At 42.9% G+C, this 8,827-nt stretch overlaps 1 long non-coding RNA gene across 1 annotated transcript in view; it reads right to left on the bottom strand.

Moving 5' to 3' along the window:
- Positions 1-274: 274 nt before the first annotated feature.
- LOC309650283 overlaps positions 275-8,827 on the bottom strand; it is a 490,920-nt gene continuing 482,367 nt past the window's right edge. Inside the window, exon 12 of the long non-coding RNA XR_014257498.1 lies at positions 275-342. This is a non-coding gene — a long non-coding RNA (uncharacterized lncRNA). The remainder of the gene's footprint in view (positions 343-8,827) is intronic.

Genomic DNA, 8,827 nt, shown 5'->3' with positions numbered 1-8,827 from the left:
GCTGACCACTAGGCACACAGACCTCAGAAAGGTTGGAACCAGAAGGTTGATTGAGACTCCTGAAACATCACCCTGTTACCTCACCATCAACCAATGAGAGAGTTGTGCATGAGCTGATCGCACACCTGCGACCCCCTCCTTCACACTGTCTTTAAAAACTCTTTCCTGAAAGTCATCAGGGAGTTCAGGTCTTCGAGCATGAGCTGCGCATCCTCCTGGCTTGGCGCCTGCAATAAGTGCTGCCCTTACCTTCCACAGTCCGGCGTCAGACGAGTGGCTTTGTTGCACGTCAGGCGATGGACCCAGTTTGGTTTGGTAACAAGCTCAACGTGGCAAGTTCTCCTGATAGAAAAAAAATAATGCAAAATTTAATTTGACTTGCTGAACACTTTTACTTTTTAAGTCTTGTTTCTCAAAATTCTCCCACAACTTAAATCAGTAGCTAGAACTATTAGATGAGCCACAGGTGCATCATTTATTAAACAGTTGATGCTGCCCTGCAATAAATGGCAGGGAGAGAATACTCATCTTCCAAAAGGATTGCTCCACCTAGTTTCTACAGAAGTCCCCAGACAATAAGACATACAGCTGTTCATTACTTAATTAGTGGGCTTCAAAAACGTCACATTTCTTTCTTTTATTTGACAAATAATTTTGAGTCCTGACCATATGCCAGGCACTGAGACAGGTATTGGAGAAAGAATGGTGAGCAAAACTAAACCGTACCCTTCACCTCATGGAGTTTAGTGAATAATGGTACTTTTTTCATACAGTTTCCTGAATTCCACCCCATACTTGCTGAATCAGAATCTCTAGGGCGGTGATTCTCAAGCTTTAGTGCAAATCAAAATCAGACTGCTGTCCCCTCCACCTCCAGAGTTTCTGATTCAGGAGGTTTGGGGTAGGGTTCAAAAATTTGCATTTCTAACAAATTTCCAGGTGACGCTGATGTTGCTGGTCTGGGGGCCACACTTTGACAACCACTGGCCTAGGGCATAGGACCCAAGCATCTGCACATAATTCTGATGTGTGTCCAGGTTTGAGAACCACTGGAGTACATCTGCCCATCACCAGGTTGGTTGCCGCTGATGAAGGAATTTCAAAAGAAGCACAAGTCCGGTCCCTGCTTCCAAGAAACCTACACTGAGATGGGAGAGATAAAACACAAAGTCGAATTTTATGAACAGCTGCAGTGCCTTGCTGGGTGTTATTGTTATATTTACACAAAAACTCCCGAAATGTGTGTTCTCAGTGGAGGTTGGAATGGGTGAAAAAATCTGCTGGGTCTTGAAAACTAAGTGGTGTTTGGATAGGTAGTCAGAAATTAGCAAGTTAATCATGGAAAATTAACTTAGAGCCCATTTCCTTCAAATATGGTGACAAACCCCACTACTAGTAGCAGTACCTGTGACTTTGTCACCAAAAGAATTTACAGATATTTTCATATCATACTTCAGTGGTTGTAGATATTTCAAAATATTGTTTATAGACATCACCACTTCGAAATTATAACAGTTACAGATCTGCCTCTAGATCTTATATGATAAAGTGCAAATATATTTGCTTCTTTTAGCAACACAGCTTTCAAAATATTTTGCTAACTATTTCAGTATAACTTCAGTATAAGTTTCTTTCAAAATTTTACGTATTTCACTGTATGCATTTAAAAACATTCTGAGAAGGGGTCTATGGCATAAAAATAGGTGAAGACAGCATTAGCAAGGCTTGGTGGCTGTGAGAACAGAGTACACACAGAAGACAGGGAAGCAGGGTGTGGAGCTGGGGATAAAAGTAAACTAAGTTTGGACTGGTTGGGTGAGGGCTTAAAAACCAAGGAGAGAATCCATAAAGTATGGCGGATTGGTTGTCATTAAGACACGTAATCGTCGGCCTCAGTTCTGACTGAACAGCTGCCCTGGGGCTTCTCAAACTTTAGTAGAGATAAGAATCCAAGGAGAGTTTATGAAAATATAGATTCCTGGGCCCCACCTGCAGAGATTCTGATTCAGTAGGTCTCAGGGGGGAGGCCCCAAGTCTGCATTTCTAATTAGTTCCCAGGTGACTCTGACCACATACAGCGGTCTGTCCACACAGACTCCACTTTGATTACCTTTGATGTAATTAATGACATACACACAGAAAAATCAAGCTCAGGAACAGCTATGTGTTGTGTAAATACTTTCTGCCATTAGCAGTATGGTGCAAGTACAAAGTGGGAAAGAAAAAAAGTCCCATAGCTAAATCAGTATATGAAAAACTTAGAACAATAAAGTCAGACTTATGCTAAGAGCCTTCATCCATGCCAATGTGCACAGTTACTCTTCAGGAGGAGGACATGGAGGGCAGCGTGTCCCAAGTTTATGTGACCACAAAATCCCTTTCTCTTCAGTCGTGCTGGACCAAGGACACATTTTGAGTAAAGCTGGTCTATGGTACCTTTGGAAGAACTTCCCCACAATACCGGAGATTGTTAAAAGCAGTCTAGGGGCTTCCCTGGTGGCGCAGTGGTTGAGAATCTGCCTGCCAATGCAGGGGACACGGGTTCGAGCCCTGGTCTGGGAAGATCCCACATGCCGCGGAGCAACTAGGCCCATGAGCCACAATTACTGAGCCTGTGCGTCTGGAGCCTGTGCTCCGCAACAAGAGAGGCTGCGATAGTGAGAGGCCCGTGCACCGCTATGAAGAGTGGCCCCCACTTGCCGCAACTAGAGAAAGCCCTCGCACAGAAACGAAGACCCAACACAGCCATAAATAATAAATAAATAAAAATTAAAAAAAAAAAAAAGCAGTCTGCAGATAAAGAATTTTTGTTCATAAGCCTTTGCCCACGGGTCCTGAGTAGCTCAACAAAAATCACAAGATTCAACTGAAGACAGTTCCTAGAAGCTCAATTTCCTTGTTTCACCTAAATTATTGATTTTCCGAATTCTAAGTTAGAATCATTTGTTCTAGTAAGACCTCAGGGGAGAAGGCCTATCTAAACACCCAGCTACCCTGTGATGAGTCTTGAACAGCTGTCATTCCTGCCTTTTTCCTGACTGCACAGGGCACTTTTTATTAAGCATATGAATGCATGCTGGGTACATGTAAACACACAATACACCCACGTGTGTACACACACAGGCATCCAATCTTCAATCCATTGTTTCTTCACATAATTTTTACTTTCAGGATTGTTCAAAAATGGCCAGCTAACACTTTCCATGAGGATATGATGTATCTTGGGGGTTTCAATGGTTATTTTTATTCTTATTGCTCAATGGGGAAAAATACAGAACATGCGGCTTCAGTCTCCCATGGGGCAATCAAAACAGAGCAAATGCCTGTGTTCGTTGACAGTTTATAAAAGGGACAAAGAATGAGAAAATCCACTCAAACATCTGCCGTCAACTTTTTCAGATAGGCCAGAAGAACAACTGGGTCTCCTCCACAGTATTTGGTCTCTCAGTGCTTGGCCTTTGGCTGCATTCCTTTTGAAGTATGCTTCCTGAGTCCTGCCAAGTGCCGGCTTCTGCACAAGACTAGTGCTTTGGATGACATCATCATCCTTTCCTTCAAATAAAAAAACCTTCCTCGAGACCTAAAAATACTCCTTAGCCTTGGAGCTCAGCCTTGTTTTCATCAACGCCTGTCCACTGGCCCAGTTGCTCAACCAGGACAAGCCAAAAGCAAACAAAAAGCAGCAGTTTTGAGGAAGCTGAATCACATTAGGTTCTCCTTGAAATGTCCAGTTCACGGAAAGAGCAGAAATCTTTCCTCCTCTGACCATGAGAATTCCATTCCCACCCGAAACTCACACTCTTTTTTAAATTTTCTTTTTTGGGGATTTTTTTTTTTTTTTTTTTGAGGGGGATGGTCTTGGTAGGACAGAATAAAAATTATTTTGATTGAGCTTTTTTCCTTGCAACTGGTACAAAGGAAAACAAGATTGGGTTAATTGAATATTTTTTCCATTCCTAAAAACTGACTTTAAAAATCTTTTCACAGTCAAATAAAATAAAACTTTCTCAGAGAAACATTGGGTAGATTTTACTTTAAACCATGTGTGAGATGATTTTAGTACTCAATCGTACAGCATTCTAAATTCATGGAGTATTGTTTTGGTTAATAGCCCCATACTTGGGGGACTAAATATCTATTTTATTCAAGTCAAACTCTTGTGTCTAGCCTTCAAGGCCCCTTGCCGTCACATGCCGTGAGTGGGTTTGGGAAGACAGCGTAGGAGCTGAGTAGTAGTCACAGCTGTTTCCAGCTTTGAGAGGCCTCAGTGGGCGGAAGGACCGTCCATGGTCAAGGGAGAGGGTGAGGAGTTAGCTGTCCTGACAGTATAAGCAAGCATGGCCCAGGGAGGAAGAGAGCAAGGGCAGATCAAGGGCAGAAGAGGAGCCCAACAGTGAAAGGCTATTGTGGTGAGTATGGCTATGGGGGATGGAAAGCCAACCACCGTGCAGAACTGAATGAAAAATAAGGAAACGGGGTGGCCGGGGATCAGTGGTCTGGGGACGAAGGCAGGAAGCTCCTGCAGCAGGTGCTCTGGTCAGCCTCGTTTACGGTTTGGGAAAAAGACATTTCATTCTGAATGGGTTAGTCACAGAAACAGCTTCTGACACATCTAGTCTCAGTTTGTCTCCCTCGACGTCTCCCTTACACATCCGTACGGCTGTCATCAGACGAGACAGCTCCCTCTTCCTCAGACAGACTTCAGGCTTCCCCTCTTCCCGCCTTTGTTCTTTCTGTTTCCGTTCTGGCCCCCAGAATTTCTTTCTTCCTGGATCTCCACCTGTCAAATCCTACCCACTCCTTCCTGGACCATCTCAGATGTCAGTTCTATGAAGCCTTCCCTCATTCCTCTACCAGATCCCATCCCTGCACTAAAGAAATGTGTGTGTACTGTTACAGTCAGTGCACTAACTTCCAGGTGACTGAGAGAACAGGGGGGCAAAGGGTTGGGGGCAAGGACTATTCCATCCCATCAACTCTGGGGGTGCACACTTAAAATTGTCTGCATTCCAGAATAACTACTGGTAAATTTATATGAGTATATCACCTTACCTTCCCCAGAACGTTGTAAGATGTCTGGTGAAGGCTAGCAGTTTACTAACTTACATCCTAATAGTCCACCTAAAGGAGTTAGAGCAGTCCTAGAATGAACAGCAATCAGAGTTACATATATTAGGCATTAAGAGCAATGGAGAGTGGAGCAGGAAATCTTGATCTGAGCTCCACCCTGCTTAGGCAAGCCACTTCACGTACCCTCTGAATCGTGGTTCTTCAAATATAAAATGAGGAGAGTTTATCTGCCCCATCCACATGCCAGAGCTTTGAAAGACAAAAGTAAGATAATGTCCATAAGATGTTTACAGGCTGTAAAATGCTATGAACATAGTGGCATTACCAAAATAATGTTCATTTATTTTTAATCATTTGACTAACATGAATTGATGTCTACTATTTGATAAAGAGGAGAATAATTGAGACCCAAACATACTTATTACACCTCTTAATTGCATAATTAAATTAACCTGATACAAGTTGGTAAGTGAATGTTGAGATGTGCAGAAGTGAATACATTTTTCTCTAATTCCACCATTAAGAAACTATCTTGACTTTCATTGTTTTGTTGTTCTTTTTCCAAACTTCTAGAATGTCCATATACCTATATTACTTTTGTCATTAGGAAAACAAACAAACATTGGTTTAGTCTTAAGGGAGTTAGTTATTCTTCTCTGAAATTTCTCCACGAAGGGTCACCAAACTCCCTTATCCACACACAGATTACATGCTCTGTGCTGGTGGAACTGCTGGGTGTCAGGCACCAAATATAGCCCAGCTTCTTCTCTGCTAAGCGCTTAATAGGATGCTTTACATACAAGCCTTTGGATTCCTGCGTTTTAGCACAGCACAGTTCCCGCAACTTCCTGAACAATTCTACCCACCAGTGCTCACAGATACAAACCTTCCCTCTCCCACACCTATTTTAAATTAGGACTAAGTAATGTATCATTTCAAAACTCAATCCGCAACTACTAAAAAGAGCCATGTAATACATGACAAATCCAAATTATAAAGGGCTTTTGAATGATCCTCACCCTCTCTCTCAATAACTTTGAATTATGAGCACTCCCATAGGCCTCTTGAGAGCCATTTTCTTTTTTCTTTATAAAGCAAATTCTCAGGGAATTCTATGACTAGACACTTGGAAGTGCAGATTTCTACTGATGGGACTTTACACGTGTGGGTTGCTAGTACAAAGGGACCAATCTGAACCAGAAAGCCAACACATTCCTAGAAAACAACCTCAACGTCCATAGTTTTCAACATGCTGATTGATGGAGTCTAGTGTACAGAAAAGAGACAGAAGTGGCCACTGAACACTTACCTCGTGGATCTCAACTCCTCCGTCTCTGATCTCTTTAATTCTGTGGGCGCGCTTCTTTCAGTTACATCCGTTCTTTCAAAAGAAAGAGGGATCCTCTTTGGACAAATCACCACTTTTTATTTCTGAAGCAATTAAACAGGCACCCAGCACAAAAATTCAAAAGGTATGAAAGGTATAGTGTGAAACCTCAGTCTCCCTTCGACACTGCTACCAAACGTTAATTTCTCCTCCCCCAGGAAAGTACCAGTTAACCAGTTTCCTGAGCATTCTTTCTTTTCATTTCTACCACCAACTCTCTAGACTGGACTCTCATTTCTTCACAACTATCTTAATGTAACAGTTTGTCTCTTTCCAGGCCAAACGACCCTTCCTCTAGCAGGTAGGATAACTGCAAAAAAAATGTCTGGGTAAGTCCTGAGCTGGATTTTGATTATACATGAGATATATGAATGATACAAAAGAGAGGCGGACATTCCATGGTGGCAGTGGGGAGCTTACCTAAGAGCCTGGCATATAGGAATGCTCTGAAAATGTTTACTGGGTAGCTGAAATAATCGATGAAACAAGCATGTCTTGTTTCATACATGAATCAGAAAGGAAACTACTTCACTGCAACAGAGAGTTCACAATAAGAAGTAACAAAAGATGGGGGCATAGAAATCACAATTGTTAATATCTATGGAATTAATAATGGGTGCCAGACACTGTTCTAAGTTTTAAGTCGTTGTATTATTTATTCTTCAAACACCTTTATGAGGTATCACTTCATTATCCTTTTATAGATCAGGAAATGGAGTCTACTGGGGAGGTTTAGTAAATACCCAAGGATACCCAGCTTGTGTGTGCTCAAGTCAAATCCAGATTCCAATTTGTTGCTGGGAACAAGAATGATTAAGTTAAAGAAACTTGGAACATCGGGAATTTGTAAGCTGGAATCAGGGGGCACTTTCTATATGTTTGCACCATTCTAGGTGTTGATGAAGATCAAACAGATGCCTAAAATATGGCTCCTTCCCTGCAAATAACTTGTACACTGTACTTTTAAACCTGCAATCGCATTGCTTAGAAGGTGACCCAAGCTACTTCATTATGCCTTTTTAGTTTCCCAGCTAGATTATAACCTTCTGAAGACAGTCAGTGGCTGCCATTCCCTTTGGACCATCTTTTAAGTATTCACTCTTGAATTCCTTCTATTCCTGAGTTGTCACTATTCCTAAATGTGACACATATCCCAAGGGGTATGCAACAGAAAGTCAAAAGCTCCTGACTCATTAGAACAGTGGCCAAAATACTGGTGAAATCAAGAAAAATTCCAGAAGAATATGTGTGTCTTTGACTTGTTTGCAGAATGGAAAAGCAGATTATCCTGGCTGACATATTCCCTAAGCCCTAGTTCGCAGAGAACATCCACCAGGGACAAGTCATGACCCACACAGCAAAGGGAACGATCAGAAGTATTCCTCAACCAATGGCAATGAGGCTTTGCATTTTCTTCTTTACATTAAAATACATATGTTAGACACTTCTGTGAGTAAATATGGTATTTGCCAAAGGAGTTTACAAACCGAGGAAGCAGAATATATAACCATGACATGACTTAAAAGTGGAGGGCATTTTTGTAAAGAACATAAGACAGGAAATATTTAATAAAGCATAGAGAAAATGCCCACAGGCATCAGGAATAGAACAAGACATATCAAAATATTGGTCTGAGCAGTAAAAATGGCTGCTTAGCATGGGGAAATAGAACCACAGCTCACCTCACAGCAGAGCTGCCAGCCAGTGAATCTTAGCGTCAAAAAGGTTACCGATGTGCCATGAAATGCTGATCCCATCAGTCACAGGGTGGCTGATGGGCAGAGAGGCCAGTGCCTTGGGAGGCGCTCTCTAGCTGTGAGAAGTTAGCCAGGGGTTCCTCAGAGGGTAGCCTGGGCTGAGTTAAGAGTTTGACAGCGTACTCTGCAATCCTCAGAGCAGGCAAGCACAGCGGTGGCATTAACCATGTGCTGAGTGGAACCAAGAAGGCACGTACTTCAGAAGCCAGCTGAGAGTGTGATGCTCTTGCCAGCTGCCAGCAAGAGACCCCTGGAGTTTCTGGGAGGGCTGATGTCCCAGGATGCCTGGAACAAGGCATGCGGCCAGAGCGCAGTCAGCCCACGCAGGCGTCTAGGAAGGCCGAGTGCATTGTCTTGGTGGAAACAGCTCAGAGCGGTAGCTCCGAATTCTGGGCTCCGACTCTGTCAGACACCTCTGTGTATCTGTGGCCGATGCGCCCTTCCGGCGGCGGCCAGCCTGATGCGGGATGGCCCCTCTAACGCGCGGACGCTTCGAAGGCTAGGCCGCCACCGTCTTTTGAAATATGTGATACGACGAAGAGTTCAAGTGGGTTCAACGTTTACTCTCATCATCCTACAGACTTCAGCTTTGTATCTGTCAATGAAGGAAAAA

This window comes from Balaenoptera physalus (assembly GCF_965194825.1).
Source record: "Balaenoptera physalus genome assembly, chromosome: 20".
In the NCBI taxonomy this organism is placed as follows: Eukaryota; Metazoa; Chordata; class Mammalia; order Artiodactyla; family Balaenopteridae; genus Balaenoptera; species Balaenoptera physalus.
The sequence above is the reverse complement of the archived record's forward strand: the minus strand, read 5'-3'. Positions and strand labels throughout refer to the sequence as shown.